Genomic DNA, 14,225 nt, shown 5'->3' on the forward strand with positions numbered 1-14,225 from the left:
GCAGAAATCTGGCCAAGGAATACTAAAACCTCAGCCCCAAATAACTGACATATAGCACCTCTTTCAAATATCGAAAACTTCTTTACATTTTTAATTCTGTTTCATAACTTCCAGGTCAATTAGCAAAGAATAATGCCCATTTTCAATTATTTCTTAGTAATTAAAAAAATGAGTTTTTTACATGCCAGAAAAGTTTTAATGTTTAAATGCCCAAATAATTAAAATTGACAAGTATGACACACACATTTGAATTTTCTCAAATACTGACGATGTTTATGGCTTGATTGGAATAATAATGTATCTGAGGAATATGTGGAAAATTTTGTTGGGCATGTGAGTGTGACATTGAGCAAGACATTGAACTTTTCTGGGCCTCAGTTTTTCCAACTGCAAATAGGGCTGTAAAGAGGGTTTGACGGTCTGTAAATTTCCTTTCAGTTTTAAGAGTCCACAAAATAAGATCAACAAAGTGTGATAACTAGGATAAACTAAACATTTCCTGTGTGATTAACAATATATATTATTAATCTTTTCAGAAAACTTAATATCTACTTGTGATATTTTGGTTACATATTGTTATTTTAATGAGAATCATTAACTTAAATTGTATGTCCAGTCAGCATCTTGGATGAACTTATAGTTCTACCCCCAGATCAAACATACATTGAAAGCACTCCAGCATATTGTTGGTAAATGGAGTTGGGATTTCCTTATGACAGATCCAACTTCATGATTTTCTCATAGCAAATGGAGGAAATCTCAGTGTTTGCAACTTCTAGAATGTGTCCTGCCATCCTCTCCCCAGTCTTGAGGCAATGAATGGGCTTTCAGTGGCCAGCTATTGAAATTTTCAATAGTGAAAATTTATTTCACTCTGTTATCCAAATATGCAGATAGCCAGATCACCATTTTCTGAAAATATATTAAATGGAGTGGCACAGAAGCCTGGCTGTGGCAGCGAAAAAGGCAATTTCGGACAATTCCAGGAGATCTACAGCCAGGTCACAAGTCTTTGATGGCTTCACTATAAAACTCCCAGCCTCTAAAAGGGAAGGCTCTCATGATGCAAGAGAGATAAGTAGGAGCTGTACCAAAGTACATTATATTGTGACACAAAAAGCATAAATCATGTGTGTATGAAAATCATAAGCCCTAAGCTTTAGAGAGAGTTGTGCAATTGACAATCAAATGGAGCTTAAAAGGAATTACGAGGTTTTCAACTAAAGTCTTGAAATAAAGAAAGTAATATTTTACGGCAAAAAATTGCAAATGTCAAGTTTAAATCATAAGACTTTGCACCATTGAGCTACTAGCTAGTTCTATAGCTTCTTCAGTCCTTAACACAGGGAAAGACCAACTTTCATGCTCAATAAAACTTAAGAACTTTAGAAATACATTTAGGAACATAATTCATGTATTTGTGACTTTTTCCCTCCCTAAATGGCTAATTGTAGAAGAAAAATGAGTGAGCGTAAGAACTTCCTGGATGGTAACCTATTCTGCCGTTTGCTTTGGACTGTTAGGAGTTCTTGTGTTTTTAAAATAGGGCTGTCACCAATTCGGTCACTTAAAGAAAAGGGGTAGGGGTGGAGGGAATATGGAAGGCTGTCCTCCTTTCCCCCTTCAGCCACATCTAGCTCTTGCTCTGGAAAACCCCAGGGCAAACTGAACTGCCCGCAGCCAACCAACCAGCAGCCCCCATGAAAAGCTGGAACCCAGCTGCCCAATTTGGTAGCTCCCGTCCAAAGCCAGACAGGTGGCAGCCCAGATTGAATCTGTTGTTGTGGGAATGATTTGATTCACAAACAGGGTTATTAAATTTTATATGGAGACACAGGCGAAAGTCACAAGATCCTGGAGAGAAAGACCTGATTCACATAAATTTGTCTTAATAGCTGTGAATTCGGGAGCATAAAGCAGAAAAGAAATTAATGGAAAGGCATTTCACCTCCTCCGTCTGCCTGCTCCCCTCCACTCCCAGGCACATAATATGCCCACACGCACATAGATCAACAACTGCCACGACTCCATCCAGCCCTCCGCAGGAGGAGCCCGGCACATTGATCCGAGCCCGTTTTGACATATAAACTCCAATTTGGCCCCAAGTCACTGCGAGTGGACACTGCCACCAACGGCTCTGACACTAGGTTATTTGTTGTTGCTGTTCGCTGTCCCTGTTTGCACATTAATCCAGTGACAATTAGGTGTCAGCGAGCGTTGTTTCTGCTTAGCTGATAGCCTTGGGCTCTGCGCTTGAAGCCCTAATCAGGAGTGTAAACTCTGCTATATTTCAATTTGGAGAAGCGCTCTTCCGCTAAGAGGCCCCTGGCACTGCGATAAATAAAACGCCTATTTACTCTATTGCCACACTTAGACATCTAATGCACTTACTACCAGCCCCCTAATCATAGCCTACAGTTAAAACCGCCTATAAATCACTCCGTTCTCATCCTGCACATTAGTGAAGCCATTTTCCCCAAACCCCACAATGAGCACTGTTTCCTTTTCTTGTTAGTCAAAAGCTAGATGATTTTTATTAGGTTAAAGACGAGTTCACAGATGGTAAATCGCGTGGAGAGAAATGAGCTGGAGAGTTACACCTAGTCAGCGCGGGACACGGCGCCCGGGCCAAAGGTGGGATGCGGTTCTTGAACCCGGGCCTCGGGACCCCTAAGCTCGGTCAGATCCCAGCCGCCGCCCCACCTGCGCGTCCACCGAGCTTCCCGCCCTTCGGCCTCGCCCCACAGACACCCCCATTCCCCCACCCCCAGCAACCCGGCGCCAGCAACCTGGCGCGCCCGGCGAAGGCTGCGGCCTGGCCTGGGGACTCCGCACACTCGGACGGGGTGGGCTCGGCCAGCATCCTCCTCTAGAGCTATCCGCACCCTCCCCCCAAATGTAAAAACAGCCCCATCCGCCTTGATCTCGCTGTGCACGTCTCCCACCGACGCCTGCTCCGAGGCGAGACCCGCTGGAGGCCCCGCGCGGCACGGCCCCGGGGGACCGCGCGCAACAAAAGCCCAGCCCGCAGCCCCTGCTCCTCGCCTTCCTTTTCAATTCTCCCCCGATCTCAGGTGGAATTAGGAGGATTAAAGCGGCGAGTAAATGAGGCGAGTGTGCAAAATGACTCCTTTCTGAACCAAACGGCATGCTCCGTGCTGGGGAAATGAGATGCACATTTAAATCTCATCCATCCACCGCCTGCGGCCACCGCCATGTACCTGCCTACTTAGCCCAAGGGTTAATTAATTGAGGCTTCAATGCACTATTGCAAGAGCATTATTGCATTTGATACTCTACATCTGTGATTTAAAACTCTTTCAGTCCCTTGTCAGCAAGGGAGGGTTTTTAACTAGGAAATTAGCATTCAGATAAGGGAACGCTCTATTTGCTTCTGAAAGGAAGGAAATATTAAGGATGCTGGTGCACAAACCGGGCTGTCATATCCTGTCCCATCCTGGAGGGAGCGCGAGGGCCCGGCTCCCCCGGGAGCGGAGGCGGCCGGGCCAGCCTCGTGCACCGCCGCCCTGCGCGAGGGGCGGTCAGGAGGGGGCCAGGGCGGCCAGCAGGACCCCACTCCTCGCAGTCTCCAACCTGCTGGGGTATGTTTGCCCTGCAAAGTCCAATAATATATTTTCTCCCCACTTCTTAGGAGCTGATTCTTCTTAAAATGCATTGCCACGTTACCTCAAACATTGGCTTTGTGACTTCCCTGCGGGGCTCAGACAGAGGAAGTAACCCAGTTTCTTAAGGAAGAATGAGTGGTAAACATCGCAACAGAATTCTAATGACTGAAACAAAATCAGGGACAGGATTGCTGTTGGTGATTATTTACTCTTATGATTTTAAGTATTGGATTCAGGAGCTACACATACTTAAGCACTTTCACTACTTAAAATTCTTCAGCAATTCTAGCATAATTTTACCGGCTGCGTGCGGGCGTGTGTGTGTGTGTGTGTGTGTGTAATGAACTATAGAACAACAACGAAAAATAGTAGTTGACAAACTAATGTTCTGGATCAGAAACCAGTTAGAATTGTGCCCCCTAATCAGGCTGTAATGTCAGATGTTGACATCGTTTTCATGCAAAATAGAGACGTCTTTAAGTTCTGGACTCACAGACAAGAACCTATGAAAAACGAAACAAGAACACAACAACAACAACAAAGAAAACAAACAACAAAAAACCCTTTGGCACTTGCTAACTATAAGATGAACAAATTGCTGGTGGCATAAAATGTTCCCTTTCTTGAGCCCTTCATGACCAGGAGAATTCGGAAGACTCGGGAATCGTCAATAACAAACACTTTGCCAAGTGCAAGGAGTTGTAATTTCTTCTCTGCTGATGCTGCTGAACCATGGCCTTAATCAGGTGAAATAACATCACCTACAGTGGAATTCAGTTGGGATGCCCAAGTCAACAATCTGATCTGAATGAAGTTCTTGGGAATTTCCATTAATCAGGCCAAAGACTGGGAAGTAGATTTGATGGTGTGTGTGTGTGTGTGTGTGTGTATGTGTGTGTGATGTCAGTCAGACGATGTACATTTTTTTCTAATAATGATCCAAATTCTGTCTGTGGGTACTTCTTATTGAATGATCAAGTATCAGATGTCTGGATGATTTGTAGATGCTAGTCATTGCCTGCCTTGCTTAAAACCTACTTTTTTACATCTTTTCAGTGGTATTTAAAAAAAAATGGAAAAAACTGATATTATGCATAAGAAATAAGAGTTGGGCTATGTGGTTGCCTTATGGTTTCTGGGCTATTTCCATTCAAACCTTGAGTCACGATGCCAATTTATAAGTTGCTCTGGTCCATTTTGTTCCTAAGGGCCAACAAGTCTAACATCGTTGTGTACATAACATTTCAAGTGTTTTATATAATACAACCACTCCGTATAACATTGTCTCATTGGTGGCAGTCACCTTTCTGCTACCACATGCAGAGACACCAGATATTTTCCATTATTTTAAAGCTGTTTGATATAATCCTCCAGAAACAGGAAAACTAGAACTTGCTTTTCTGTCAGCTTTGTACCACATTTTTCCCACATTGCTCACACTGGTTCATAAGGGAGGCTTTTTCCCCTGACTCCTGGGTGGCCTGCATTGGGGTCTTCCAAATAAAAGAGCACCACAGGAAGAGCACACAGCATTTTGGAAGAGGAGAAACACACGAGTAACTCAATAAACTCTGAAAATTGATAAAATGAAATGGTGAGTTTTTGAATCTATATACTTGACAGCTATGCTTTAGGGATATTCAGTGACATCAATCTCCTGAGATTACCCTGCTTTCACAACAGAAGGAGAGATCTACACGTGTGGAGTGGCTCACAGGCCCGCCTGGATACCACTTGCTATCTGGGAAGAAACATGGAACTATGTGCTGAATGGCTTGATAACGATATACCTAATCTGAGCATCCTTCTTACGCATGGAGCCAGCAAATGTATACAAGGAAACAGACTCTGTCCAAAATATGAGATAGAAAGTGAAAGTGATTCTCACTAGGAAAACAGTACCTGGGAAAAGTTTTCCGCAAGAAGGAATGTGAGTATCTAAGACGGCAGAGCATAAAATTAGCCACAAGAATTTCTCTAATGGGTGAGTCTATTTCTTGCCTCCCCACCCAAATCCCCTCTAGCTGCATCTCCTCTTAGGTCCACCTGGAACTTCTCTTGCAGGTCCCTAAACAAGGCACTAAATGATGCACTCAGCTTTCTATGTTGCAGGGTCAGAGGGAAAAAAGGCACATACCCCTCTTTCCCCAACACTGTGACATTCCTGACAGAAGCAAGGACTGTGTGTCATCTTGAAGCTTCCCTACTGCCTCCTCACTGAACAGTACCCAAAATAGGCTCTGCACAAATAACTTGCTGGATCAACTAGAGAAATCTCATTATGACACAGAGGACCATTCCAAATCCCTGGAGTGCAGTTCCGTGGTACTGAAAAAATAGCCTAAAAGTGAGACATCACCAAGGGCTGAGAGATTCTAAGTACACATGGATGTGTAGATGGATGGATTGAGGGTCCCTCTGAGCACCCCTTTCCTAGATGGCTGATTTGGGGCAAAGTGGATCGCAGCCTTCCTCATGAGAAATCTGTTGAACAATGTGAGGATAAAGTAACAATTTTTTTAGGTTTATTTATTTATTTTGAGAGAGACAGAGACAGCACAAGTGGGAGAGGGGCAGAGAGAGAGGGTGAGAGAGAATCCCAAGCAGGCTCTGTGCTGCCAGTGCAGAGCCCGAGGTGGGGCTCAAACTCACAAACCATGAGATGGTGACCTGAGCTGAAACCAAGAGTCAGACGCTTTACCGACTGAGCCACCCAGGCACCCTGAGGATAAAGTAACTATTAAAAAAAAGAAGAAACTACTAGCAATCTTTCTTTATGTAGAAACCATGACCGTTTTGCCAACTAAAAGATACTAATGTTCCCTGCTTCTGTTATCTGCATTGATAGTGGTGACCCACATCCCTCGTTCAGAACAGAAAGTGTGGGTGAGGAAACCCAACTCATCTCTCCCTCCCATGGGTAGAAGGGAAATGATTCTATCTGTTCCTTTGCTACAGATACCAAGAGACAGGTGAACGCCTCGGGGTCAACCCTAGAAGACCCATCAGTAAAAGCCAAGAGAAGGGAGGTGCCTGGGTGGCTGCTCAGTCGGTTGGGCGTCCGACTTTGGCTCAAGTCATGATCTCACTGTTTGTGGGTTTGAGCTCCGTGTCAGGCTCTGAGCTGTCAGCTCAGAGCCTGAAGCCTGCTGCAGATTCTATGATTCTCTTTCTCTCTCTCTCTCTCTCTCTCTCTCTCTCTCTCTCTGCTGTCCTTCACTTGTGCTCTCTCACTTTCTCAAAAAAATAAACATTTAAAAAAAAAGCCAAGAGAAGATAAAAACTAGAACCACCTCAAACTCCTTGAATTCGCAGGGAATGAAATACAAATTATAAACACAAAGACTAGTACATAAGCAAGTACGTGAACTTTTCCTGGTGGCAAAGGAACCTGATGATGAAAGGTTTAAAGAAATAACACTTTTTAAGTAAGGTGTCTTATTTTGGTAAACATTGATGGAAAGAGGTGTGAGTAGTTTAAGCAAAGGTGATTGTTTTGGAAGGGAGCGGGCAGTATATTTGCTTTAAAAACATTAACAATCGAGTTGAAAAGTGCCAGATTTTTTAAGAGAAAAGAGCATCCTCTCAATTAACAGTTTTCTTTTCCTTAGTAAAGAAAAAGCAAACTCACACAGAAGCTTCTGTACAAGTGCCATGCTAGGCAGCACGTAAGAAAAGCCGCAGGCATCTGTGGGGATTCAGGATCTCAAGGTTCTTAGAGTCGAGACGATCTGGAAAGAGATTATTTCATTAGCCACACCCTCAAAGTTGGCCCTGTTAGCAAGTGTAATAGGACTTTTTTCAGTTTCATAAAATATCTTGATAACTGGAAAGTGCCAGTTAATGGTAGCCTGTTCCAACTATGAATTTCACAAAGATTAATATACCCCTTTAGGTTTCTTAAGATTCTATCAGGAGGCCTTCCTGAGTCTTGGGTGTTTTACAATCTCTGTGGGCACGAAGCTCAACTGAAACTACCATTCAACAGCCTAACTGTCATCTTCATCTTCTTCTGGCATAAAAATACATATTTTTTTCCCATAATAAAGATTTTTTATAATAGCAATAAAGTAACTCCAGAGAACATGGTTGTCTTGAGATAGCTTAACTGTGTCTGGTATCTCATAACGCCCTGGGGATACAGCAGGCCCATAATACTCCCTTTTGCTGCCATGTCTTTGCTTAATTAAGGAATAAAGCCAAAAGGTCAATGCTGGAGAAAAATGTAAATCTTCAAAACTTTTCATTCTTGACCCAAACTCTTGTGTCGTAAAACCTCGGCTATCTCTGCTAATAAGGAGCACACACACCCCGTCAGCCGGGGGAAGCCAGAATACACATTACATCTTGAAGATATGCTTGTGACACCATGAAAATAAATTCCTGACCTCTGGACTTGGAATTATGATTCTTTCTTCTTACAGAGAGACCCTCACAAACTATCTGCTTATCCCCAGTGAATGGAAAGCACTAAAGCAGAAGCCATCCACTTTGTCAAACATGATTTGCCACTGTATTGCAATGCATCAAACATGGTGTTGACTCTCACACAGCTGGAAGGCGAGAAAGCGAGGTTTGTGTGTGTCGTAGAGAGGGAAAATGAATATGTATATTCATCTCTACGGCTTATTCGTTATTCCATTGCTGCTGTGAATGCAAAATACGATTTCAGCTCCAATCGTTTTATTAGTTCACTGATTACTGTCCATCATAATGAGCAAGGTGGTTTGGGCACTGGTTTAGTTTACTGGAGCTGCAGTCTTTTGCAGTGGAGGTTTACAGACTGTATCATAGGTGCCACACTCAAAATGGATATTTCTGACCAATGATACTCATTTTAAACAGGAGATGTTCAGTCCCTAAACTGATTTGTTAGCACTGGTACAATGAAATAATAAATATTTACTTGCCTTCTAGAACTAGAACCTTCATATCACATTCATGGCTATGCTAATTGGAGGAAAAGTGTTATTCCATTATGGAACTAATTACATGTCATCTGCTTCTCTCTCAGATGAATCAATGGACAGACAGATGCTATGCTGATCAATTAATGTTGTGATAGATCAATCAGTTGATCTGGACTTAGGAATATATATTTATGGAAGACAGAGAATGATTCATTTTTTTTTTCCAGCAAATATGAGAATCCAAATGTGACTTTATTGTACAGATGGGAACAGATCGTGAGCAAAGAGTTGCCATTGTATTCTTGCCGCGAAAAAGAAAATTCATCCTTCTTCTTTTGCTTACATATTCAACAGACATTATGGCTCAATAAAAACGGGATGTTTAAATATTTGATAAACATGGGTAGAGCAATGCATTGCTAAAACTGCTAGAGTAGCCTGGCAGATTCTCATGGAAACATAAATTAGCTTGTATACAAATGGAACTGTTTGGTAATTCTGGCCTTAAAATTACCTCTTTCTCTCCTCTATCTCACTTTTTTTTTTCTTTTCAATTGTTATCTGATAGGGCTTGGGTTTTCACTGGATGTGTCTCAAACTATGCAAACTGTCAGCTTCACTAATCAAGTTAAATGGATCTCACACTAGTGCCTAGACATTTGCAGGCTTCTCTTAGCTATCATCCAGTGGAAGCAAAGAGAGGGGGGGTCTCAAGCTCTTGTGATTTCTCATCATCGACACAGTCTTCATATCAGTCTGAAAGTCAAGTGCAATAAACTCATTACTAACGTGAAAACCTCCTCAGGTTGGTCTATACTCATTTCCTGCAGTGAAAGCCGACCCTACCATGCCCCTTGCGGGGAGGCTGGTCCTTGTGCCTGGTTATAGGAGCCTCCCTCTAACCAGCATGGAATTTCGGCTGGGCAGAGAGAAGTGGCATCTGGTGGGCCAAGGGATGCCTAAGAGGGAGGTGCACGGCTGTCCGTGAGGCTTTGCCAGTTGCTAGCATTTTATCTAGATGAGCTCTGGACTTGATGGATAGAATATAGAAACAAGAAACAAAAAGGCAGAATTTCCATGTGTGTGTGTGCATGTGTGTGTTTACGTTATGACAATTGTTTCACCTGGCCTCCCTTTTGCGATCCAGAAAGCCAGTCTGCTGTTGGCGTTTCTCAAATCCAAAAACAGTAAATGAAGCCATGGGATTTATAAAGTCAAATGGCTGACATTCTTGGTCAAAATAGGCTCTTATACCGATGGCTTTTAGTAAAATTAGATGAAGAGTAAGATTAGAGCAAGGATAACAAATGTGGAATTTACCCAGCAAACATAGAGGCCATTGGAGAGACTTGAGTTTATGGAGCTGTCAAATAGATAAATAAATACACTTTGCTGAGAGCCTGTTAAATGTCATGTGTGGAACAAGGTGATCCACCTAAGAAAGAGAAGTAGTGATCATATTGAATTATGACCATGGGAACAGAAAATGCTCTGTCTAGATCAGGGTTTCCTGAAGTTTGGGGCTTCAGTACTAGACCCAGATGTTAGTCACCCAGGCTCTGCCCTCTCTACTACATCAGGTTGGTGTAGATAAGGACGTGAGAGTGAGGTGGAATGGGAGGTTAAAAACTGCTCCATTTTAAAAAACCATTTCAGATGATTCTTTCCCACATTGAAATCTAAAGATGCTGATCTAAGCCACTGGTCCTCTCGTTAAATGAGAGCAAGACTCTTGCAATCTGTTCTAGCTATTGTTTGTTCGCTAGTTTATTAGTTGCCTATGGCTGCTCTAACAAGTTCCCACAGATATAGTGGCTTAAACCAAAAGAAATTTATTCTCTTGCAGTTGTGGAGATCAGGAGTTCGAATCAGTTTCACTGGGCCTAAGTGGAAGTGTTGGCAGAGTCATACTCTAAGAGACAATCTGTTCCTTGCCTTTTCTAGCTGCTAGAGCTGTATTCCTCTTAATCCGTGGCTCATGGCCCCTTCTTCCATCTTCCAACCCTTCTTTGCTGTACTCTGCTTGTCACATGGCCTTCTCTGCTGTGTCGGATCTCCCTGTTTCCCTCTTATAAGGACATTCATGATTGGACCATCAGGATAATCCAGAATAATCACTTTAACTCAAGATCCTCAACTGAAATGCATCTTGAAAAATCTTTTTTTTACCATATGAGGCAACATTCACAGGTTCCAAGGACTAGAACTTTGGGGGCCATCATTCAGCCTACCATGCCAGGTCTTGACAATTTCTTTTTTTAAGTGAGGATTATTGAGGTATGGTTTATACATAATAAATTCACCCATTTAAAATATACATTTTGATGAGTTTTTACAGTTGTATAACTACTATCACAGTCAAGGTATAGAACATTTCCATTGGCCCCAAAACTTCCCCTATGCATCATTATAGGAATCTGATTTCTGTCCCTATAATTTTGCCTTTTCTAGAATGTCATATAAATGGAATCATATAGTATGTACAGTTTTTTGTGTCTTCTGGATTCTTTCACTTAGAATGATTTTTCTGAGATACATCCATATTGTTGTGTGTTCCTTCCTTTTTATTGCTGTATGGCATTCCATTGAATGGATATACCACAATTACTGAATTCATTCACCAGTTAATGACATTTGGGTTGTTTTCTCTTTGGGCCAATTAGGAATAATGGTGCTATTAACAGTTGCTTGTAGATCTTTGTGTGGACCTGTTTACATTTCTCTTGAGTAAATACCTAGGAGTTGATAGATTGTGTGATATGTATGTGTTTAGCATTTTAAGAAACGGTTGAACAGATTTCCAAATAGCTGGATAATTTTGCATTCTTATTCATGGGGTATGAGAAAGTTCCAGTTCCTCCACATCCTCACTAACACTTGATATGGTCTTTCTTTTTAATTTTAGCAATTCTAGTAGGTATGTAGTGAGATCTCATTTTAGTTTTAATTTGCATTTCCCTGATATACAGTGGTGTTGAACACATTTTCATACACCAATTAGCTATTTGTTTACCTTCTTTGGTGAAATGTCTTTTCCATTTTTTTTGGCCCGTTTTTTAATTGTTGATCTTCTTACTGAATCATCAGACGTCTTTATATAGTCTACATACAACTCCTTCATCAGCTGTGTTAGACAAACATCTCCCTTCATCTGTGGCTTATCTTTTCACTTATTAACATCAATCATTTCTTAGGTTGGGAATTGGGGTTAAAAAATCCACCTAAAGAGAATTCATAATACAAAACTTTAGAGGGGAAAGCTTTTAAAAAGTGAAACTAAATTAACTTACATATATCTTTTGAACCTCAGTTTTGGTCTTAAAATTAGTTACCTGAGGAAGAAAGTCATCTGGATCTCAGTCTCCTGGACTCCTGTTTTTAATTTCCTGCTACATGACTGAAAAATTCCCTTTCTTCAACTGTAATTTTCATGGGGCACAAAATAGCATTTGTTATTCTCTCAACATTTGGCTCTGTAGCAATTGTAAAATGCTAATCATGGTGCTGAGCTGACATTCCTTGGTGACATTGGCATATCGCAAAAGGTGTTTGGCAGGATCTGGGACTATACATATTGAAGTTGTTTATTTATTTTTGTTTAAGAAACAGACAGACAAGTTAATTTCACCTCCATTTGGGACACAGAAAAGAATCAATGTTTGCCAAATAGAAAAACACAAAATTGGTAAAGGGAAAAAAATTGTATTTTCAAGCTTCTAAGATGGAATTAGAAACAGAAGGGGGGGGGGAGTTACACAAATGACTAGAGAGTGTCCCTCTTAAAATTGCCTCAGGCTTCTATTTGAAATTCTTGCTTCTTGAAAGTTCCCTGGGTGAAGATTCTGTCACATGCTAAGAGTACAAAGCAACTTCAAAATACCTGGCTGGCATTTTCAATGACTGGGCACTGTTTTAAAAACATTCTGTGACTTGAGAGTTGGGTGAATACCAAAAATTGGAATGTACAAATTGCTTCCTGCTAGAAATACACCCTTGTTTGAAGAAGGTTTCACAGGGCAGAGCCATATTTTAACACCCTGAACCTCAACACCCTCTGTCTCTCCGGGGAAGAAATGCCTAAGTAATGTTCTGAAAACCAGAACCCAGTTCCCTTAGGTCAGGGCACCCAGATCAGGGTGGGAGTGGGGCCACGTCACCCTATCTTGGTAGAGAGAGAGGGGAGAACAGGACAAAGCCTTCCCTGGGTCTCTTGCCCCACCACTGCTGAAATGGCGCCCTGGAGAGAAATGTTATCAAACCATCTAATTCTGCCCTCCTGTCAGCTTGACAGGGACTTCGAATGCACAACTGGCCCAGAGCTGATTACCTTCAGGTGCGGTTAGGTCGAGTTAAAAATTCCATTAGCAGTGCACAGGCATTGGGAACAGGGTTTCACAGGGGTGGGCTTTTTCTAGTTAACAGAGAAGAAATGGCTTCTCATTTCACAGTTATCGCAGGGAGAGAACTCAGGTTCGTTTACATTCTACCAGGGGAAGCGTCTGGCTCCACAGGCCTGGAGGCAGAGGCCAGGAGTCAAAGAGGGAACACACTTTTCAGAGGGAAAACCGGTTGTCCCCCAGCCTCGGCACCAGGCACAAGACCGGAGAGGGAGGGCCTACTTGGAACAGCCTCACATTAGAGTCCCACCCAGCCACTGCCGCCAGTCACCCCGGTGCCCCTGCCCCCACTCGTTTCTCAACCTAATTGTTTTTCATTTTCTCATAATAACCCTCCTCCTTCACCCTAAACCAAACACTGAAACATTGCCCTCTATTTACCAAGCTCCAAGGCGTGCAATAAAGGGTGAGTGCTATTTGCTACTCTCTGCCTTGCTTTTAATTTTATTCCAGAAGAAAATCAATTAGACTGTCAGTGTCCCATCCTCCTTCTTTGAGGCTTTTGGGCCTGAATAGCTCATAGAAGTACTTCCCCTGGCCTCAATATTTAATAAATGCTTGATTGTAATGGTTTTAAAAGGAAACAGAGAAAAGAAAAACAAGAGGAGATAAGCGGTCAGGCAACTTCAGAACAAAACTAGGCATTTGAAAGGACTCTTTAGGTTTGAGCTGTTTTTCCACTCAGGCAGCCTCCTGTATTGCTGACATTGTTTTACAATCAGGGCTTATACTCTCTGCTTTTTTCATCATCTGCACACTTAAGCTGTTCATTAGCTCAGAATGGGGCATCCTGGCAGAGCGAGGAACCAACAAAGCAGTCACTGAGTTGCTGAGAGAGTGGCTGTTTCTCCCATGTAGTGGTTGTCTTGGGCCTTCGTGGGAGCCCTTGCCAGCTCCCTTCTGTCTGGCACCAGTTTAAATGGAGGGTGAGGCCCCAGCAGCCGGGTACGGCAGCCAGCATGGGAATGTGTGGGGTCAGAGAACGGGGAGGGCTGGAGCCCCAAACAGGCACTGAGCAAACACCTTCTGGGGCTTCCCACTGACCTCATAGTCAGCCTGGCATTCAGGGGCTTCCATCGATCTGTCAGATATTGGCATGATGGTTTGCACACTTAGCTGCAACATTGATCACAATGTGGCCGAGGGGCTATGAAGGGTTCAAGGATATGGTGTGCTAAGGTACAAGGGCAGAGGGCTACCCATGCCAGGTGGGCACAAGAGAGGCCCTCAGATGTTTTTGGAAAAGGCCACAGGGGACCTTGGTGCTGAGCACTGCAAAACAAAAAATCAAC

This window comes from Panthera tigris, chromosome A1 (assembly GCF_018350195.1).
Source record: "Panthera tigris isolate Pti1 chromosome A1, P.tigris_Pti1_mat1.1, whole genome shotgun sequence".
In the NCBI taxonomy this organism is placed as follows: Eukaryota; Metazoa; Chordata; class Mammalia; order Carnivora; family Felidae; genus Panthera; species Panthera tigris.